The sequence below is a fragment of the Hordeum vulgare genome, chromosome 1H (assembly GCF_904849725.1).
Source record: "Hordeum vulgare subsp. vulgare chromosome 1H, MorexV3_pseudomolecules_assembly, whole genome shotgun sequence".
NCBI lineage: Eukaryota > Viridiplantae > Streptophyta > Magnoliopsida > Poales > Poaceae > Hordeum > Hordeum vulgare.
In genome coordinates, this window is record NC_058518.1 from 40,760,124 (window position 1) to 40,782,122 (window position 21,999).

The window sequence follows — 21,999 nt, forward strand, 5'->3', positions numbered from 1 at the left end:
CGTAGTTTGTTTTACATTTATATACCACGCCAGTCATCATCATCACAACAAAATTACCAGAACTGGCCTCCCTTCGCCCCCCCCCCCCTCTCCTCTCTCTCTCGGACGTCCGGCTCATCTCGGACGTCCGGCGCCAGAAAACCCTCCGGACGTCCGGCGCCTCTCGGACGTCCGGCGCCAGAACATCCTCCGGACGTCCAACACCTCTCGGACGTCCGACGCCTCGGGGCCCCTATATAAAGCTGGGCGCGGGGCTGGGCCTTTTTGCCCTAATCCCCAGCGCCCCATTCTCCCCCAGCCGCCGCCGCCAGCCCTGGGAGCAGCTCGAGGAGCTCCTCCCCAGCGCCGCCACCCCCGAGATCAAGCCGATCTCCTCCGTGGATCCCCTACTCCTCCGTCTGTATCCTTCACGGGATCCATCTCAGGTTGCTCCTCCGTCTTTTCTCGCGTGGATTTGATTTATCCCATATCTCTCCTTGTTCGTTCCTCATTTGGGGATTCTTCATCCGCGTAGGCTTCATGGGCAAGACCAAGCACACCGCTCGGAAGACCGTGGCCGGTTCATCCTCTCGCACCCCTATGAACACGGGGTCGGAATCGGATGAACCACACCGTCCCTTCAAACGGGCGGCCCGGCGTTCTCCGCCCCGGGGTTCACCGTCTCCCTCACCGTCGGATGATGCCGACCCCGACTTTGAGGAGGAGCTTGCCGCTGAGGAACTTCCTCAACCCATCGCTCGAAGGTCCAAGCTCGGGTCTCGCAGGGCGTCCTACATGCCACAACCGCCTCCTGCCCAGCCTGAAGGTGAAGCTCGCCGCATCTCCTTAGAGCCCCCTGCCACGTTAGGTCGTGATATCACTAACTTTACCACTCTTGCGGCAGCTTCGTATCTTACTTTCCGCCGCGACATAAATCAATACGCGGTCGGCAGTGATTCTACGGATTCACGTTTTCGCACAAACGTCCAGGCAGACGTCTTTTCCACGGTCATAGTTCCTAAGGGCTTATCTAATCATATTTACATTGATATTGAGCGTATTCGCAAGCACCCGGCGAAATATCCGGGTGCCATTGAGCTTATTGAGTCTTCGGGGCTTGCCACCCCGTTTGCTTTTCATTGCGACTATAATGCTGCTGCCATCCACCAATTCTATGCCACATGTCATTTTGGCTCCGACAACACTGTCACCTGGATGACCTCTGACGTACGCCTCAAATCCACTTATGCTACTTTTGTTGCCACTCTGGGTTTTCCCCATTTCGCTCATAAAATACATAAGGATGATCCTAACCATGCGCCTAAGAATATTGACGTGTGTGGACACCTCCTCAAACCACTACGTGAGCTAGATGAGGATGAGCACCAGAAGGACCTTAACCAGGTATCCATCTGGCGCTCACCTTACTTCATTATCTTTCAGTGTGTCATCCGCACCATCTATCCCAAGATGGGTGATAAGGGTTCTTGCAGTGGCTATTGTATCGACATCATGTACCACTTGTTCGAGAACCCCAATACCAAAATCAATGTGCCCCATTTCCTATGGCATGACATTCGGCTTGCTAGCTTTCAGTTCAAGCGAGCCTTTCCTCATGCTCCTTTCATCCAGGCACTTATTAACCACGTTGCTGATTTCTCTGTGGCTACCACTCACATCCATCGCAAGTGGACCATTCCCGCTCACATGGCGAATGATTTTGCTCCCAAGAACGCCCCTTCTTCCTCTACTACCAGTCGCCGCACTGCTGCATGGGCCGCCACCCCTTCATCTAGCTCCGCGCCTCTCGGTCGCATTGCCAAATTCCTTGGCAAAGCTCACTCTGCTTTGATGAAGGCTGTCTCCTTTCAGTGTGGTCAAACCCATGATGTGGTTTCCCGCTTAGTTTCCTCTCAGAATGCCCTCAAGGCTCTTCTGAGAGCCTCGGGAGATCTTACTGTGAGTGATGATGAGGCCCCTCCTGCTGCTCCTTCCATTGATTTTGGCTTCCCTTCTGGTCCTGAGTGGTCTGAGTTCTTTGACGAGGCTGGGGGCAGTGGTTTGGCTGATGATGCTGATGATGATGGTGATGAGCTCTGAGTTTGGTTGGTGTTATTGATGGCTCGCTTTTTGGTACTTGGTGCCAAAGGGGGAGTAATGTATCGTAGTTAAAATTTTATTCTTGTCATTTTCAGACTTTGGAGATTTAATTTAATGGATAAAACTCATGTATGGCTACTTATGAATGGCTGTGATTTGCTATGATATCATCATAGACTATTATGTCTTGCTCCTTTATTTCTATGATGATCTATTATTGTTCCATGTTGATCCATTTGGAGCTTCGATTTCTTTATCATGCATATCCTAAGGGGGAGCTCCGTACTAAATATCTCCTAGACTATAATGTATGGTTAATATTTTTGAGACCTATGTATATGTTGTCATCAACTACCAAAAAGGGGGAGATTGAAAGTGCATGCTATGCCCCTAATTGTCTTTTGGTGTTAATGACAACACATACATAGGAAACTAATCCTGTTTGTTGAGTGTATCTCAGGACGACAAGTACTTTAGTAGATTAAGATTTATGTGCCAAAGGTTGCCTGAAAAGATTGGTGAGTTATATTTCGAGAAGACTCGGCATTAAGAAGAGATGCTGTAGAATAGTCTTTTGAGTTTACTAATATTGAGTATAGGGATCCCGCACTATTAAGAGGGGATCACAGGCTTTGCGAGAAAATTGCTCATACCACATCTCTACAACCATATCAAACATCACATACTGTCCACTCACTACAATTTAACATATGTCCAATCTCCTCGGACATCCGGCTCCCTCCGGACGTCCGAGGGCCGGACGTTCGGCTGGCTTCAGAAATCCGCAGCCAGACACCAGTAGTTTGAAGGAACTATATCTCAGAAATCTGGCTCCCTCCGGACATCCGGCCAAGCTCCGGAAATCTGGAGGTCAACACCAGTAGTTTGTGTGCACTATATCTCAGAAATCTGGCTCCCTCCGGACGTCGGAGCGCCGGATGTCCGACACCCATCGGAAATCCGGAAGCCACCACCAGTAGAAATTGTGTTGTATAACACGGACTTCCGGGCCACTCCGGACGTCCGTATGCTGATGTATTCAAACATGTTCAGGCACATCTACAGGCCTCGGACGTCCGGCCGCTGATAAATTCAGAAGAGTTCCAGTCATGCCTACAGGTCTTGGACGTCCGACCCCCGTCAGACGTCCGGTCCCTCACGGACGCCCGGACTTCCGACAAGTGTCGGACGTCCGGACCGTGTGTGACTTATTGCACCTCCAATGGCTGGATTTCACTCCACACTATAAATACTCTTCTCCGACCTCCTGAAAGGTTGTTCAACACAACTAAGATACATCGAAGAACACCTTTCCTCTCACTCACTCTTGTCTACACTAAATCCTAGATCCCAAGAGCATTTGTGAGTCCTTTAGAGTGTTGTTGCAATCAAAAGAAAGATCGTCTCCCTCTCCTCCTTCCCACCAAAGTGATTTGTGATTTGAGCAAGTTTTGAGCAATCCCCGTGATCTTGTTACTCTTGGAGGTTGGAGACTCCTAGGCGGTATGAGTCTTCGGAGAGGAATCAAACCATTGTGATATCCCCCGGAAAGTTTGTGAAGGTTTGGAAGCCACCTCAAGGCTTACCACTAGTGGTTGAGAAACGCCTTCGTGGAGTTATCTCAAAGGGAGAATAGGGTGAGCCTTCGTGGCGTTGGTGTGCCTTCATGGTAACATCCGCCCCTCTAACGGTGACGTAGCTTCCCTCCAAGGAAGTGAACATCAGGATACATCCTTGTCTCTCTCGGAGTTTCGGTTATTCCTAACCCTAACTCTCTACTTGTGTTAATCCTTATTACATACTTATATTTGCTTATAGCTTACCGCTTGCCTTGCTTCACTCCTAATAGCTTATTCTTTGTCATAGCAATTATTAGGCTTACACTTATATTCCGCACTTTAGCCTAAAATTGCTAAGTAATTGTTAAAATTTGGATTTGTACCTATTAACCCCCCCCCCTCTAGGTCCATCTCGATCCTTTTCACCCCCCCTGGCGCTCCCCTGCCCTAGGTCTTTGGCCTATAAATTCCCTAAAAATCCTGAAAAAATCAGGGCATCCACGAAAACACTTTTCCGCCACCGCAAGCTTTCGTTTCCGCAAGATATCATCTGGAGACCCTTCCCGGTGCCCTGCCGGAGGGGACTTTGGAGTTGGAGGGCTTCTTCATCAACATCATCGCCCCTCCAATGACTCGTGAGTAGTTCACTTCGGACCTACGGGTCCTTAGTTAGTAGCTAGATGGCTTCTTCTCTCTCTTGGATCTTCAATACAAAGTTCTCCATGATCTTCATGGAGATCTATCCGATGTAATCCTCTTTGGCGATGTGTTTGTCGAGATCCGATGAATTGTGGATTTGTGATCAGATTATCTATGATATGTATTTGAGTCTTTAATGATTTCTTTTATGCATGATTTGATATCCTTGTAAGTCTCTCCGAGTCTTGGGTTTTGTTTGGCCAACTAGATCTATGATTCTTGCAATGGGAGAAGTGCTTGGTTTTGGGTTCATACCGTGTGGTGACCTTTCCCAGTGACAGAAGGGGCAGCAAGGCACACATCGTGTTGTTGCCATCAAGGGTAACAAGATGGGCTTTTATCGTAGATATGAGATTGTCCATCTACATCATGTCATCTTGCTTAAGGCGTTACTCTGTTCTCATGAACTTAATACACTAGATGCATGCTAGATAGCGGTCGACATGTGGAGTAATAGTAGTAGATGCAGAAAGTATTGGTCTACTTGTTTTGGACGTGATGCCTGTAGATACAATCATTGCCATAGATAACGTCACGACTTTGCGCGGTTCTATCAATTGCTCCACAGTAATTCGTTCACCCACCGTCTACTTGCTTTCATGAGAGAAGCCACTAGTGAACACTACGGCCCCCAGGTCTATTCACATCTATCGTTTCCACTTTCGCTTTTACTTTTCTTTGTTTCTTTGTTGCTTTCAGTTCTCACTTGGCAAACAATCTATAAGGGATTGACAACCCCTTCATAGCGTTGGGTGCAAGCTCTTTGTGTTTGTGCAGGTACTTGTGATAATCCTTCACTGGATCGATACCTTGGTTCTCAAAACTGAGGGAAATACTTACCGCCGCTGTGCTACATCACCCTTTCCGCTTCGAGGGAACACCAACGCAAGGCTCCAAGGCCACGGGGGAATCCTTTGCATATTTGCCAAGGAAGTCCCTAAAGGCGTAGTCGTAGCAGAAGGATTCCTCGTGTCGTTGCTGAGGAGTATCAAGACAAGAATAGTCTCCCGTCAGCACGCTTGTTTCTCGCACCGTTGGAAGGTCTTTTGTTGCAGTAGCAGATAGCTTTCCCGATGAGCAATTGAATGTCATCAATGCTTCACGTAGTGCACCGTGGTATGCTGATTATGCGAACCATATCGTTGCCAAATACATACCACCTAGTTTCACGTACCAGCAAAAGAAGAAATTCTTCTTTGACTTGAGACATTACTTCTGGGATGATCCTCACCTTTACAAGGAAGGAGTAGATGGTCTTATTAGACGTTGTGTACCTGAACATGAACAGGGACAGATCCTATAGAAGTGTCACTCTGAGGCCTACGGAGGACACCATGCGGGAGATAGGACTGCACACAAGGTATTGCAATCAGGTTTCTATTGGCCCACTCTCTTCAAGGATGCCCGTAAATTTGTCTTGTCTTGTGACGAATGTCAAAGAATAGGTAATATTAGAAAACGTTAGGAAATGCCTATGAACTATTCACGTGTCATCGAACCATCTGATGTCTGGGGCTTGGATTATATGGGACATTTTCCAAAATCCAATGGGTATACTCACATCTTAGTTGCCGTTGATTACGTCACTAAGTGGGTAGAAGCTATCCCCACTAGTAGTGCTGATCATAACACCTCTATCAAGATGTTGAAAGAAGTTATCTTCCCTAGATTCGGAGTCCCTAGATATCTAATGACCGACGGTGGTTCACACTTCATTCATGGTGCTTTCCGTAAACAGCTTGCTAAGTACGATGTCGACCATAGAATTGTGTCTCCCTATCACCCTCAGTCCAGTGGTCAAGTAGAGCTAAGCAATAGAGAGATTAAACTGATTCTGCAAAAGACTGTCAACAGGTCTAGAAAGAATTGGTCTAAGAAGCTCGATGATGCACTGTGGGCTTATAGAACTGCCTATAAGAATTCCATGGTTATGTCTCCGTACAAAATGGTGTATTGTAAAGCATGTCATTTACCTCTTGAGCTAGAGCATAAAGCTTATTGGGCAATCAAAGAGCTCAACTTTGATTTCAAACTTGCCGGTGAGAAGAGGTTATTTGACATTAGCTCGCTTGATGAGTGGAGAAATCAGGCATATGAGAATGTCAAGCTTTTCAAAGAGAAGGGTAAGAGGTGGCATGATAAGAGGATACAAAAGAGTGAGTTCAATGTAGGTGATTATGTCTTGCTATATAACTCTCGTTTAATATTCTTTGCAGGCAAGCTTCTCTCTAAATGGGAAGGTCCCTATGTTGTTGAGGAAGTATATCGTTCCGGTGCAATCAAGATCAACAACACGGAAGGTAATTGTTCGAGAGTGGTAAATGGGCAGAGAATCAAGCATTATATCTCAGGTACTCCCATAAATGTTGAAAGCAATGTCATCAATACCATAACTCCGGAAGAATACCTAAGGGACATTTATCAGCTTGTTTCAGACTCCGAAAATGAAGAGGTATGTGATTCGGTAAGAAAATAGAGTCCAAAACTTTTCCAGTAGGAATTTTTCTCCGTTTTGGAATATTTGAAAAAATACAAAAATTGGAAGTAGTCCAGAAAAATAAGGGACATTTATCTATGGAGAAGTTCATGATGATCTCAAAAGATTGGAGGTCATGGAGGCTAAGGAAAGGCTACCTAAAGAAATCAAGGGAAGGCTAAGGAGAAGGATCAGGCATGGGACGAAGTGCAATCTATGCTCAACAAGGAAGAAGTTGAAGAAGTGGATTTCCTCCAACCTTACCTCCACCTACTGTCTCCATCTTTGATTGAACTCTTGAGGTTTTGTGAAACAACTCGTGCTCACAATACTTGTCTGACTCGTGAAGTTGTTTTGCTGGAGAAACATATCACAGATCTCCAAAGTATAAATCGAAGACTCATGGCCCTCTTGGAGTCAAAGATTGCAACAACTTCATCACCATCACCACCAAAGGAAGACAACTGAGCATTGGTATGGGCAATCCCCTTGGCTTTTGCCAAGCTTGGGGGAGTTGCCCTGGTATCGTATCACCATCACATCTTTTGCCTTTACCTTTGTTTTAGTTTTCCTTTTCAGTTTTTCTTTCTCTAGTAGTTTAAAAGTCTTAGTGTTTTAGTCTTGTGTTTCGCTTTGTGTCACCCACGATGTATTCTTGCTCGTGAGCCCTATAATAAAGACTGTCTTATTTGAAGGGCTTTGCCTCTTGCTATGATCAAAAGAGTAAGAATAGAACAAAAGCATGAAAGATCATTTAATGATCTTATGGGAAGTGATGGCTTCACATATAAAAAGAATGAGGATTGAAACTTGTTGAGGGTAGGCAAACGTAGACCTTGGTTATTGTTGCAATTAATAGGAAGTGATAAAGAAGGAGAGGTTCACATACAAATATATCATCTCTGACACCATCTATGATTGTGAACACTCACCAAACTATTACATGCCTAGAAGTAGATGTTGGTCAAGCAAGACAACGTAATGAATTGTGTTTGCTTGGCTCTGAACAATGTTATATGATTAGAGATCCCTTAGCCAAAACTCCCGCACCAAGTAGAGATACTACTTGTGCATCCATAAACCTTCAAACCAGTTTTGCCATGAGTATCCACCATACCTACCTACGGATTGAATAAGATCCCTCAAGTAAGTTGTCATCGGTGCAAGCAATAAAAATTGCTCCCTGATATGTATGATCTATTAGTGTGTGGAAAATAAAAGCGACACACTGCATAATAAAGTTCTTTATCACAGGAGGCAATATAAAGTGACGTTCCTCCGCACTAAGAGGACACGCATCCAAACCTCAAAAGCGCATGACAACCTCTGCTTCCCTCTGCGAAGGGCCTATCTTGTACCTTTACTTTTTACCCTTGAAAGAGTCATGGTGATCTTCACCAATTCCTTATTTTGCCTTTGTCTTGGCTACCGTCACATGCTTGGGAAAGATCCATATTCATATGTCAACTTGGAGGTAGGCATTCATGAATTATTATTGTTGACATTACCCTTGAGGTAAGCAGTTGGGAGGAAAAACGGTAAGCCCCTATCTTTCTCTGTGTCCAGCTGAAACTTTGATCTCATGAGTACCACGTGAGTTGTAGCAATTGTAGAGAACGAAAGAATGATTGAGTATGTGGATTTGCTTTACAACCTCTTATTTGACTCTTTCTAATGTTGTGATAAATTGCAATTGCTTCAACGACTAAAGGCTATCGGTTGTTACTTCTCGGTAAGGTTCTTGATCCATGCTTTACTTTGTGAAGGAATTATCACTTTAGCATGAGAGATTATATGTTGGTATTGCTGTTCTGATCATGATCATGATGCATGCATGTTTGTATCTTTTTTTGTTGACACCTCTCTCTCTAAACATGTGGACATATTTATTGAGCTGGGCTTTCGCTTGAGGACAAGCGAGATCTAAGCTTGGGGTAGTTGATACGTCCATTTTGCATCATGTTTTCATGTTGATATTTATCGCTTCTTTGGTTGTTATTTCACTTCACGGTACAATTCTTATGCCTTTTCTCTCTTATTTTGCAAGATTTTGGCCTGGAAGTGGAGCTAAGTTGAGATACCTATTCTGCGCAACCTCCAAACGCCCTAAAAATCAACAAGGAATTTTTTCCTGATTTATCAAAAATACTGGGCCGAAGAAGTGCCAGAGGGGCACCAGGGGGTGCTCACAAGCCTGCACGGCGCGGCCACCCCCCCCCCCCAGGCCGCGCCATGGGGGCTTGTGGGCAGCTCACTGGCCCACTTGCTCCCCTCTTTTGCTATATGGAGGGTTTCGTCCAGAAAAAAATGAAGGAGGAGCTTTTTCGTGGTTTCGCCGCCGCCACGAGGCGGAACTTGAGCACAACCAATCTAGAGCTCCGGCAGGACGATCCTGTCGGGGAAACTTCCCTCCCGGAGGGGGAAATCGTCACCATCGTCGTCACCAACACTCCTCTCATCGGAGGGGACTCGTCACCATCAACATCTTCATCAGCACCATCTCATCTCCAAACCCTAGTTCATCACTTGTAACCAATCTCTGTCTCGCGACTCCGATTGGTACATGTAAGGTTGCTAGTAGTGTTGATTACTCTTTGTAGTTGATGCTAGTTGGATTACTTGGTGGAAGAGTTTATGTTCAGGTCCTTGATGCTACTCATTACCTCTCTGATCATGAATATGATTATGCTTTGTGAGTAGTTACTTTTGCTCCTGAGGACATGGGATAAGTCATGCTAATAGTAGTCATGTGAATTTGGTATTCGTTCGGTAATTTGATATGTTGTATGTTGTTTTTCCGCTAGTGGTGTTATGTGAATGTCGACTACATAAAACTTCACCATTATTTGGGCCTAGAGGAAGGAATTGGGAAGTAGTAAGTAGATGATGGGTTGCTATAGTGACAGAAGCTTAAACCCTAGTTTATGTGTTACTTTGTATGGGGCTGATTTGGATCCACTAGTTTAATGCTATGGTTATAGTTTGTCTTAATTCTTCTTCCGTAGTTGCGTATGCTTGCGAGAGGGGTTAATCATAAGTGGGATGCTTGTCCAAGTAAGTGCAGTACCCAAGCGTCGGTCCACCCACATATCAAACTATCAATGTAACGAAAGCGAATCATATGAACATGATGAAACTAGCATGACAGAAATTCCCGTGTGTCCTCGGGAGCGTTTTTCCTCCTATAAGACTTTGTCCAGGCTTGTCCCTTGCTACAAAAGGGATTGGGCCACTTTGCTGCACCGTTGCTACTTTTGTTACTTGTTGCTCGCTATGAATCATCTCACCACACAATCACTTGTTACCGACAATTTCAGTGCGTGCAGATTTTACCTTGCTGAAAACCACTTGTCAGATCCTTCTGCTCCTCGTTGCGTTCGACACTCTTACTTATCAAAAGGACTACGATTGATCCCCTATACTTGTGGGTCATCAATGATCAACTTGCTGGTTCCACCGTCTTCTCTAAGCTCGACTTGAGGTTGGGATACCACCAGATCCGTGTTCGCAAAGAGGATATTCCAAAGACCGCCTTTGTTACTCGTTATGGATCATACGAGTACACCGTCATGTCCTTCGGCTTAACCAATGCACCGGCAACCTTCTCTAAATTGATGAACTATATATTCATGGACTACCTCGACAAATTCGTCGTGGTATATCTGGATGATATTCTGGTATTTTCGAAGAATAAAAAGGAACATGCCAAACATCTTTGTCTTGTACTGGATAAGCTTCGGGAGCATAAACTCTATGCGAAGTATTCCAAATGTGAATTATGGCTAGACGAAGTGACTTACCTTGGTCATGTGATTTCCAAGGATGGTATTGCAGTCAACCCCGAACGAATTCGAGCTATTCTTGACTGGACTCCCCCGAAGAATGTCAAGCAAGTCAGAAGTTTTCTCGGACTCGCCAGCTATTGTCGTCGATTCGTCGAGAACTTCTCTAAGATTGCGAAGCCCTAAAGCAACATGCTTCACAAAGGTGTTAAGTATGAGTGGACTGATAAATGTCAGGAAAGTTTCCAGGCGCTCAAGGACAAACTGACATCCGCTCCAGTACTTGCTCCTCTGGATACGAAAAGGAATTTCGTCATATATTGTGACGCTTCTCGTCAAGTAATAGGTTGTGTCCTGATGCAGGATTGCAAGGTGATTGCTTATGCTTCACATCAGTTCCATGCTCATGAAGAGAACTACCCAGTTCAAGATCTCGAGCTTGCCGTGTTGGGTTATGGGGCATAAATTCAAAATTTTCCTACACATATACAGATCTTCCTATGGAGAGACCAGCAACGAGAGAGGGGTAAGAGCATCTTCATACCTTTGAAGATCGCTAAGCGGAAGCGTTGCTAGAACGCAATTGATGGAGTCGTACTCGCAGCGATTCCGATCTAGTGCCGAACTACGGCACCTCCGCGTTCAACACACGTGCAGCCCGGTGACGTCTCCCGCACCTTGATCCAGCAAGGAGGAGGCAGAGGTTGGGGAACAACTCCATCAGCACGACGGCGTGGTGTCGATGGAGAGACGAGGTCTCCCGGCAGGGCTTCGCCAAGCACCGGCAGAGAGGAGGAGGAAGAAGGGCAGGGCTGCGCTGAGAGAGAGGGAAAACTGTGTCTCTCAATGGCCTAAACCCCTCTCTATTTATAGGAGGAGGGGGAGGTCTGCGCCACCCCTAGGGTTCCCTCCTGTTGGGGAACGTCGCATGGGAAACAAAAATTTTCCTACGCGCACGAAGACTTATCATGGTGATGTCCATCTACGAGAGGGGATGTGTGATCTACGTACCCTTGTAGAACGTACAGAAGAAGCGTTAGTGAACGCGGTTGATGTAGTGGAACGTCCTCACGTCCCTCGATCCGCCCCGCGAACCGTCCCGCGATCAGTCCCACGATCTAGTGCCGAACGGACGGCACCTCCGCGTTCAGCACACGTCCAGCTCGACGATGATCTCGGCCTTCTTGATCCAGCAAGAGAGACGGAGAGATAGAAGAGTTCTCCGGCAGCATGACGGCACTCCGGAGGTTGGTGATGATCTCGTCTCAGCAGGGCTCCACCCGAGCTCCGCAGAAACGCGATCTAGAGGTAAAACCGTGGAGATATGTGGTCGGGCTGCCGTGGCAAAGTTGTCTCAAATCAGCCCTAAAACCCCACTATATATAGGAGGGAGAGGGGGGAGCCTTGCCTTGGGGTCCAAGAACCCCCAAGGGGTCGGCCGAGCCAAGGGGGGAAGGTCTCCCCCCCCCCCCAAACCGAGTCCTACTTGGTTTGGAAGGTGGAGTCCTTCTTCCCTTTCCCACCTCCTCCTTTTTTTTCTCTTTGATTTTCTTCCCAATGCGCATAGGCCCCTTTTGGGCTGTCCAACCAGCCCACTAAGGGCTGGTCCGGCACCCCCAATACCTATGGGCTTCCCCGGGGTGGGTGCCCCCCCCCGGTGAACTCCTGGAACCCATTCGTCATTCCCGGTACATTCCCGGTAACTCCGAAAACCTTCCGGTAATCAAATGAGGTCATCCTATATATCAATCTTCGTTTCCGGACCATTCCGGAAACCCTCGTGACGTCTGTGATCTCATCCGGGACTCCGAACAACATTCGGTAACCAACCATATAACTCAAATACGCATAAAACAACGACGAACCTTAAGTGTGCAGACCCTGCGGGTTCGAGAACTATGTAGACATGACCCGAGAGACTCCTCGGTCAATATCCAATAGCGGGACCTGGATGCCCATATTGGATCCTACATATTCTACGAAGATCTTATCGTTTGAACCTCAGTGCCAAGGATTCATATAATCCCGTATGTCATTCCCTTTGTCCTTCGGTATGTTACTTTCCCGAGATTCGATCGTCGGTATCCATATACCTATTTCAATCTCGTTTACCGGCAAGTCTCTTTACTCGTTCCGTAATACAAGATCCCGCAACTTACACTAAGTCACATTGCTTGCAAGGCTTGTGTGTGATGTTGTATTACCGAGTGGGCCCCGAGATACCTCTCCGTCACACGGAGTGACAAATCCCAGTCTTGATCCATACTAACTCAACGAACACCTTCGGAGATACCTGTAGAGCATCTTTATAGTCACCCAGTTACGTTGCGACGTTTCATACACACAAAGTATTCCTCTGGTGTTAGTGAGTTATATGATCTCATGGTCATAGGAACAAATACTTGACACGCAGAAAAAAAAGTAGCAATAAAATGACACGATCAACATGCTACGTCTATTAGTTTGGGTCTAGTCCATCACGTGATTCTCCTAATGACGTGATCGAGTTATCAAGCAAGAACACCTTGTTCATAATCAGAAGACACTGACTATCGTTGATCAACTGGCTAGCCAACTAGAGGCTTGCTAGGGACAGTGTTTTGTCTATGTATCCACACATGTATATAAGTCTTCATTCAATACAATTATAGCATGGATAATAAACGATTATCTTGATATAGGAATTATAATAATAACTATATTTATTATTGCCTCTAGGGCATAATTCCAACAGTCTCCCACTTGCACTAGAGTCAATAATCTAGCCCTCACATCATCATGCGAATTACATTGTAATGAATCTAACACCCATACAGTTCTGGTGTTGATCATGCTTTGCCCGTGGAAGAGGTTTAGTCAGCGGGTCTGCTACATTCAGATCCGTGTGCACTTTGCATATATTTACGTCCTCCCCTTCGACGTAGTCGCGGATGAGGTTGAAGCGTCGTTTGATGTGTCTGGACTTCTTGTGAAACCGTGGTTCCTTTGCTAGGGCAATGGCACCCGTGTTGTCACAGAACAAGGTTATTGGATTCAGTGCGCTTGGCAATACTCCAAGATACGTCATGAACTGCTTCATCCAGACACCCTCCTTAGCCGCCTCCGAGGCAGCCATGTACTCCGTTTCACATGTAGAATCTGCTACGACGCTCTGCTTGGAACTGCACCAGCTTACCGCACCCCCATTAAGAATAAATACGTATCCGGTTTGCGACTTAGAGTCGTCCAGATCTGTGTCAAAGCTTGCATCGATGTAACCTTTTACGGCGACCTCTTCATCACCTCCATACACGAGAAACATATCCTTAGTCCTTTTCAGGTACTTCAGGATATTCTTGACCGCCGTCCAGTGATCCACTCCTGGATTACTCTGGAACCTACCTGCCATACTTATGGCCAGGCTAATGTCCGGTCTAGTGCACAGCATTGCATACATGATAGAACCTATGGCTGAAGCATAGGGGACGGAGCGCATATGCTCTCTATCTTCATCAGTTGTTGGGCACTGAGTCTTACTCAATCTCGTACCTTGTAAAACTGGCAAGAACCCTTTCTTGGACTGTTCCATTTTGAACCTCTTCAAAACTTTATCAAGGTATGTGCTTTGTGAAAGTCCTATCAGGCGTTTTGATCTATCCCTGTAGATCTTAATGCCTAGAATGTAAGCAGCTTGTCCTAGGTCCTTCATAGAGAAACTTTTATTCAAGTAATCCATTATGCTCTCCAAAAACTCTACGTTGTTTCCAATCAGCAATATGTCATCCACATATAATATTAGAAACGCCACAGAGCTCCCACTCACTTTCTTGTAAATACAAGATTCTCCAACCACTTGTATAAACCCAAATGCTTTGATCACCTCATCAAAGCGTTTGTTCCAACTCCGAGATGCTTGCACCAGTCCATAAATGGATCGCTGGAGCTTGCACACCTTGTTAGCATTCTTAGGATCGACAAAACCTTCGGGTTGCATCATATACAACTCTTCCTTAAGGAAACCGTTAAGGAACGCCGTTTTGACATCCATCTGCCAGATTTCATAATCGAAAAATGCAGCTATTGCTAACATGATTCTGACGGACTTAAGCCTCGCTACGGGTGAGAATGTCTCATCGTAGTAAACTCCTTGAACTTGTGAAAAACCCTTTGCCACAAGTCGAGCTTTATAAACGGTCACATTGCCGTCAGCGTCCGTCTTCCTCTTAAAGATCCATTTGTTCTGAATAGCCTTGCGGCCCTCAGGAAGTACTTCCAAAGTCCACACTTTGTTCTCATACATGGATCCTATCTCGGACTTCATGGATTCTAGCCATTTGTTGGAATCTGGGCCCACCATTGCTTCTTCGTAATTTGCAGGTTCATTGTTGTCTAACAACAGGATTGATAAGACGGAATTACCGTACCACTCTGGAGCAGCACGTGGTCTCGTAGACCTGCGTGGTTCGACAGAAACTTGAACCGGAGTTTCATGATCATCATCATTAACTTCCTCCTCAACCGGCGTCGCAACGACAGAGGTTTCCCCTTGCCCTGCGCCACCATCCAGAGGGATGAGAGGTTCGACAACCTCGTCAAGTTCTATCTTCCTCCCACTCAATTCTCTCGAGAGAAACTCCATCTCGAGAAAAGCTCCGTTTTTAGCAACAAACACTTTGCCCTCGGATTTGAGATAGAAGGTGTACCCAACTGTATCTTTTGGGTAACCTATGAAGATGCACTTTTCCGCTTTGGGTTCCAGCTTTTCAGGCTGAAGCTTTTTGACATAATCATCACATCCCCAAACTTTAAGAAACGACAACTTTGGCCTTTTGCCATACCATAGTTCGTATGGTGTCGTCTCAACGGATTTTGATGGTGCTCTATTTAAAGTGAATGCAGCTGTTTCTAATGCATAACCCCAAAATGATAATGGCAAATCGGTAAGAGACATCATAGATCGCACCATCTCTAATAAAGTATGATTACGACGTTCGGACACACCATTACGCTGTGGTGTTCCAGGCGGTGTCAACTGTGAAACAATTCCACATTGTCTTAAGTGAGCACCAAACTCGAAACTCAGATATTCACCCCCACGGTCAGACCGTAGGAATTTGATCTTCTTGTTACGATGATTTTCAACTTCACTCTGAAATTGCTTGAACTTTTCAAATGTTTTCAGACTTGTGCTTCATTAAGTAGACATAACCATATCTACTCAAATCGTCAGTGAAGGTGAGAAAATAACGATATCCGTCGCGTGCCTCTACGCTCATCGGACCACACACATCGGTATGTATGATTTCCAACAAGTCACTTGCACGCTCCATTGTTCCGGAGAACGAAGTTTTAGTCATCTTGCCCATGAGTCATGGTTCGCACGTGTCAAGTGAATCAAAGTCAAGTGACTCCAAAAGTCCATGGGCATGGAGTTTCTTCATGCGCTTTACACCAATATGACCTAAACGGCAGTGTCACAAAAATATGGCGCTATCATTGTTAACTCTAACTCTTTTGGTCTCAATGTTATGTATGTGTGTATCACTATCAAGATTCAATATGAACAATCCTCTCACATTGGGTGCATGACCATAAAAGATGTTACTCATAGAAATAGAACAACCATTATTCACTGACTTAAAAGAGTAACCGTCTCACAATAAACAAGATCCAGATATAATGTTCATGCTCAACGCTGGCACTAAATAACAATGATTCAAGTTCATAACTAATCCTGATGGTAACTTGTAACATCCCAATTTTCTTAATTCGGATGTTAATAAATCATTCATATGCATCTCATATTTTATGCATTATTGTGTTCTTCTGAAAATTCTATTCGTTATGTGACTGCGGGCAATTTATTGGAGTGGAGATAATATGACTTCTCCCCTGTCGAATTAAAGTGCATAACGTTTCGAATATTATTTTTGGAGTTACCGACTTGGTTTTGCAAATTTTTATAATGTCCGAAATTATCTTTAGCTAAGTTTTCAAATGCTTTTTGCGTGGCCTATTGCATTAAAACTATTTTTTTTTTAATTTGCATTAGGAGGAACTAGGGTTCCTTTATTATTTAATAGGTGGATTTATTTTATATTTATTTATGTCTATATTAACATTTATATATATATATACTATATGCGTATATATCTTTATCTTAATATATATATATATTGTATATATATATTTTTTCTGATTTTTTTTTAAAAAAAAAACTGGACTAGCTGGCCAGGCCGAGCCAAAGGCTCAGCCCAGCCAGCACCGCAGGTGCCCTTGAGCCAGGCCACGAGGCCACTTGCCCACGTGCCCCAGCACGCCATAGCCCCGCGCGAGCTTTCTCCCTCCCCGTCACCTTCCTTTCTCTTCTCTCCTCTCCTCTCCTTTCCTTCTTCTCCAGTACCGAAACCAAGCCCCCAAGGAACCGAGATTTCCTTCCCCTACCTCTCTCCTCTCTTTCCCTTACTTCTTCTCCCACCGCGACCGAGCCTTCTCCCCTGGCCGAACCTTCCTTCCTCCCCTTCCTTCTCTGTTTCTCCCAAAATCGAGCCTACTCTCCCAGTGATCTCTTTCCTACTGCCTCCTCTCCTTCCATAAGCCCACCCCCCCTCCTAAGCCTATATATACCCCCACCCCGAGCCACCCCTTCCCAACCCTAGCCCCGCCGCCACCACGAGCCACCGCCGCCACGTCCCCCCGTCGCCCTAGCCGCCGCCACCCCGAGCAGCAGCAGCAGCAGCCCGAGGCGCCACACTTCGGCCTTGCCTGGGAAGCACCCCGTCGAGCCCCCTTCGCTCCCCCGTGCCTCCCCCTCGGAAGAGCACCTCCGCCGCCGCCTCCCCCCGAAGCCCCACCGCCCCGGAGCCCCCTCCCTCGCCGGCAGCAACCTCCCTCGCCGGTGCAAGCACTGCCCAGTAGGTAGCTATCCCTCTCTCTCTCCTCGTCATTGCATGTACTCGTTTTTAGCCCTTAGATCCCATGCAACGGCCAGGATTAAATCACTACATACCCCTTCGGTTTATCTCAGAAAACCAGTAGGTTTTTCTTGCAACTTAAGTATTAACCAGCATATTTGCTAGTCTTCGGCCGTTTGCCTGAAGTCATGAAACAAACACCCTACGCAGCCATTAGAAACTTGCCACGTGTACATCTCTTTTAGCACTAGTAGTTTTGTATTTTTCTGCCTGATTACAAAAACAGAAACTTTCTGTTTTGTTTTGGCCACAACGTTTTATCCCGAAGTCCAATGACATTGATTCCTTTTCCAGTAGCTCACAAATTTCCTGTAGTTTTTAAAAACATATAATTTGTCTACGTTTCACATTTTTAAATATAAGTTAGAGCAGATTTAGTTCAAACACTGTTTTGGCTATTCCAGGAGTTTGAAAAATGATATTGAGTTGATTCTTTTTGCTACTGTTTTCTAGTGATAAAATCTTACGGTGGTAGAAGTTTCAGAAGTTTTAAAGTATTTTTACTGGTGTTTTCAACAGAAACAAGTTTCTGCCATACCGGCACGCGATAAATTCTTTTGCGTAGTCTTTTGCAAATCATTGCATGTGATGTTATTTTTACTTGTGGCATGATTGAATTGCTTATGGTGTGCTTTGTGTTTGTATCGGTAGATCATCCGGAGTGCGAAGCGTGTTACTTAGAGACGCTCGAGCAGGACAACTATCATCAAGGCAAGTCATCTTTGATCATGTTATTTTACCTATGTTTTCAATGCATGGTAGATCACCTTCTTTGCCCAATTTGCATGCTGCCTAGGTACTTGGAAACTTTAGTGTAATTGTAGTATTCATGTGGTAGGAACACAACAACTCCGACACTTGGCCCCGGGACGTCAATGTTATATTTGCTATGCTTGAGTAGACGGGTTATCGGTTGAGTGTATACCACGAGTGATGCGAGGTTGAGATAATAATCAAGACCGGACTAAGACAAGATTCTCAAGACCTCGGACGCAATGCAACTCTGGGTGAAGGACGGTTGATCGGCTCCCTGGAGAACCCAGTGGATGCCCGGGATGCTGGAGAGGCCATGTCCTCCTGCGGAAAGCTTCACCCAGGCTCAAAGGGACGGACGGAGACTTCAAGACTCAAGGCTTACCTGTACAGCCACAAGTCATTATGGGCTCTGGCTTGGTTGGACAACGTGGCGACTCTGGACAGGCAGTGCTAGCAGATGTAGACAAACGGTAGGAATGGATGGGCACCGACAGGGATTCAGAGGGACCCGTTGAAAGACCATGTTTTGATCATCCGGTCTTCAAACACCCTGAAGTGCGAGGACAAACCCGGAGGCGATCAAATCTTGTGGGGAACGTGTGCAAAACTCTGCAGAGTACCTAACCTAATCGATTAGCCGTGTCCACGGTCATGGACAACTTGAGCCGAAGGCATTGAATTTCCCCTGAACTCTCGACACAACTTAATAATGAGGTGGGTGTTAACAACTATTCGGGTACGAGAATCGGTTGGCGGAACCATCTTGTTAACAAAAAACATTGTAGTAAATTTTGCTTTCAACCCCTTTTGTTGTAGGATAAAACTGGCTTTATGCCAAACTTAGCCACACCGGCCAAATATGCATGTAGAGATAGATGATTATTATTTTACTCCCTTTGATGATTTGCCGGCATATTCAATATGCTGACCTACACGGCTGCAACGTATCATGTTGTAGAGTACTTTTCTGACCAGGAGTGAGGCTACGATTCTACGCTCAGCGACATGCCCTTGGATTCGGATGGACTCGTCTACCTGATGCTTCCGCTTAGTCTTCGTTAGATAATCTCATGAGTTGGCCTTCAGCCACTTTATTGTACTCCTTTATTGTAATAAAGTACTCTTTATGGGATTTCGATTAATAAAGATGTGTGATTGCACTCTTGAATATATACATTATGTACTGTGTGTGTACCAGCATGATCTTGGGATGGTACGGAAACACCACAGGCTTGACTCGTCTTGAGTCGGGTCGCTACAGAAATGGTATTCAGAGCACACACTGACCTTAGGACGTAACCTCTAGCAATGGAAAAGCCTTAGGAAGAAAACTATTTTCTCTTATGTCTATAAATCTTCTATTTCCTCTTCTGATCATTTCTGACTTCTCTCCGATTTTCCAATGTTTAGATGGCCACCTTCATCCCTGTTAAGTTCACGGAGTTTTGCCAGCCCGACACCACTATGCCATTCGGAAAAGAGCTGGTGCAGATCACCAAAGACTTGAGGATTGCTTTGCCGACTATCACAGGGAAGCCAACTTCGTCTTACCCAGAGGATTCACGCTACAGGATCGAGGTGCACATTCCCGGAAGGACATTCCAGCCGCGCACTGAACCGATGGATTTCAAGTTCATCTCACCCAACTGGATTCTCGGAAGGGACATGGCGATCCATTGTGCACTCGGACGTATCAAGGATGAATACAAAGGCTGCCCTATTTCTCCAGACCTATCCGCCGTATCCCAGAGAAACGAAGACGGAGATATCATCTCAAGCAAGACCAAGGACGCTCTCTTATCTTATGCCCAGACCTTGGAGAAGCACAGCGGAACCCTGGAGTATCACGCGATCAAGGACGCCAGGAAGATCAAGCAACTGTCACTCCGCGAGCTTGAACTTGAAGATGCAGCCCGGGAAGCCCACTATGAGCATGAACTGGAAGTGAAGGACTTTCTGGAGCGGATCGAGAAGCTGAAGACTCGAGTTGCATACCTGGAGGAGGAACTGGACATGGGCGAGAACCTTCATCCCGAAGGAGACGTAGCCCCCGTGATCAGCAACGAAGAGGACTATGAAGAAAGCTCCACCGAAGGACCCGACACCATGCTATTCTAAGGAGGACACTTAGACTAGACCACCAAATTTACTTTATCGTTATACGTTTTAGGCCGATGTTTAGGATTATCGAATTTTTGTATCCCCGTGTGAACCTTTTGTGATGATATTGAATGAAATGTGTGGTGTGATACTTGTGTGTTGCATTCATATGGGTAGTGTAATTACTCCTAGACCATTGTTCTATGCTAATCTCACCCCTCTACAAACATCAGATGCCTCCAAGACGCGCCCCTGAGTCGAACTTCCCGCCGGAACTCACTCAGTTGATCCAGCAACAAAACACCCTGATGCAGCTGATCATCCAGAACCAGAACAACAACAACAACCATCATCCACCCCAGGCTGACAATCTCACCCGTTTTCTGAGGTTGAACCCTCCAACTTTCTCCAGCAGCATTGAGCCCATTGTGGCAGATGATTGGCTTCGCAAGATGGAGCGTGAACTCATCACCGCTAGTTGTTCTGAAGCTGAGAAGGTGCGCTTTGCCGCGCATCAACTTGAAGGCCCTGCAGCTGCTTGGTGGGAGAACTACACCACCACTTATCCCATTGCTGGAGTCACTTGGGAGCAATTCAAGCAAGCCTTCTGCACCGCGCATGTCTCAGCTGGTGCAATGAGTCTGAAGAAGCGTGAGTTTCGCAACTTACGCCAAGGGAATCGCACTGTGGCCCAGTACGTTGATGAATTCAGCATGCTCGCCCGTTATGCACCTGGAGATGTGGCCGATGATGCGGCCAAGCAGGAAAAGTTCTTGGAAGGACTGAATGATGAGCTGAGCATCCAGTTGATGGTAGCCACCTTCAACAACTACCAGGAGCTGGTTGATAAGGCCCTCATCTTGGAGGGGAAACATCAGCAGATGGAGAACCGCAAGCGAAAGTATGGGGTTGGAAAGTTCAACTCCGGCACTCAGCAGAAGCCTCGCTACACCCCCTATTCAGGGAATACCGGGACTGGATCCGGTAAGTTTGGAGGACACGTGCAGCATAACCACCCTGTGCACAACCATGGAGGCCACAACCATGGAGGAAATGGGAACCACCGCAACAACAGCAACTTCAAGAATGGCGGTACTGGCACTCGGCAGCAGTCAGCTCCAGCTCAGAAGGATCTGACTCACATCACTTGCTTCAAGTGTCAGAAGACGGGACACTATGCCACTGATTGTCCCCAGAACAAGCAGGGAAATGGAAACGGCAACGGCAACGGCAACTCTGCAGCAAAGAAGCCCAATCCTTTTCCTCGAGCTCAGGTGAACCACATTGATGTTGAAGAGGTCTATGATCACCCCGATACTGTGGTTGGTAAGGTTTTGCTAAATTCACATCCAGTATTGGTACTTTTTGATTCTGGTGCAATGCATTCATTCATATCAAGGGTAGTTGTGGAAAACTATAGTTTGCGAACTAGAACCCTCAGCCAACCTATTAAGGTCAGTTCCCCAGGAGGCATGATGACAGCTGGGATAGGATGCCATGCTGTGAGTCTCAACATCGGGAACCATAATTTTCCCACCGACCTCATCGTATTAGAGTCCCAGGGATTGGATGTAATCCTAGGCATGGATTGGTTG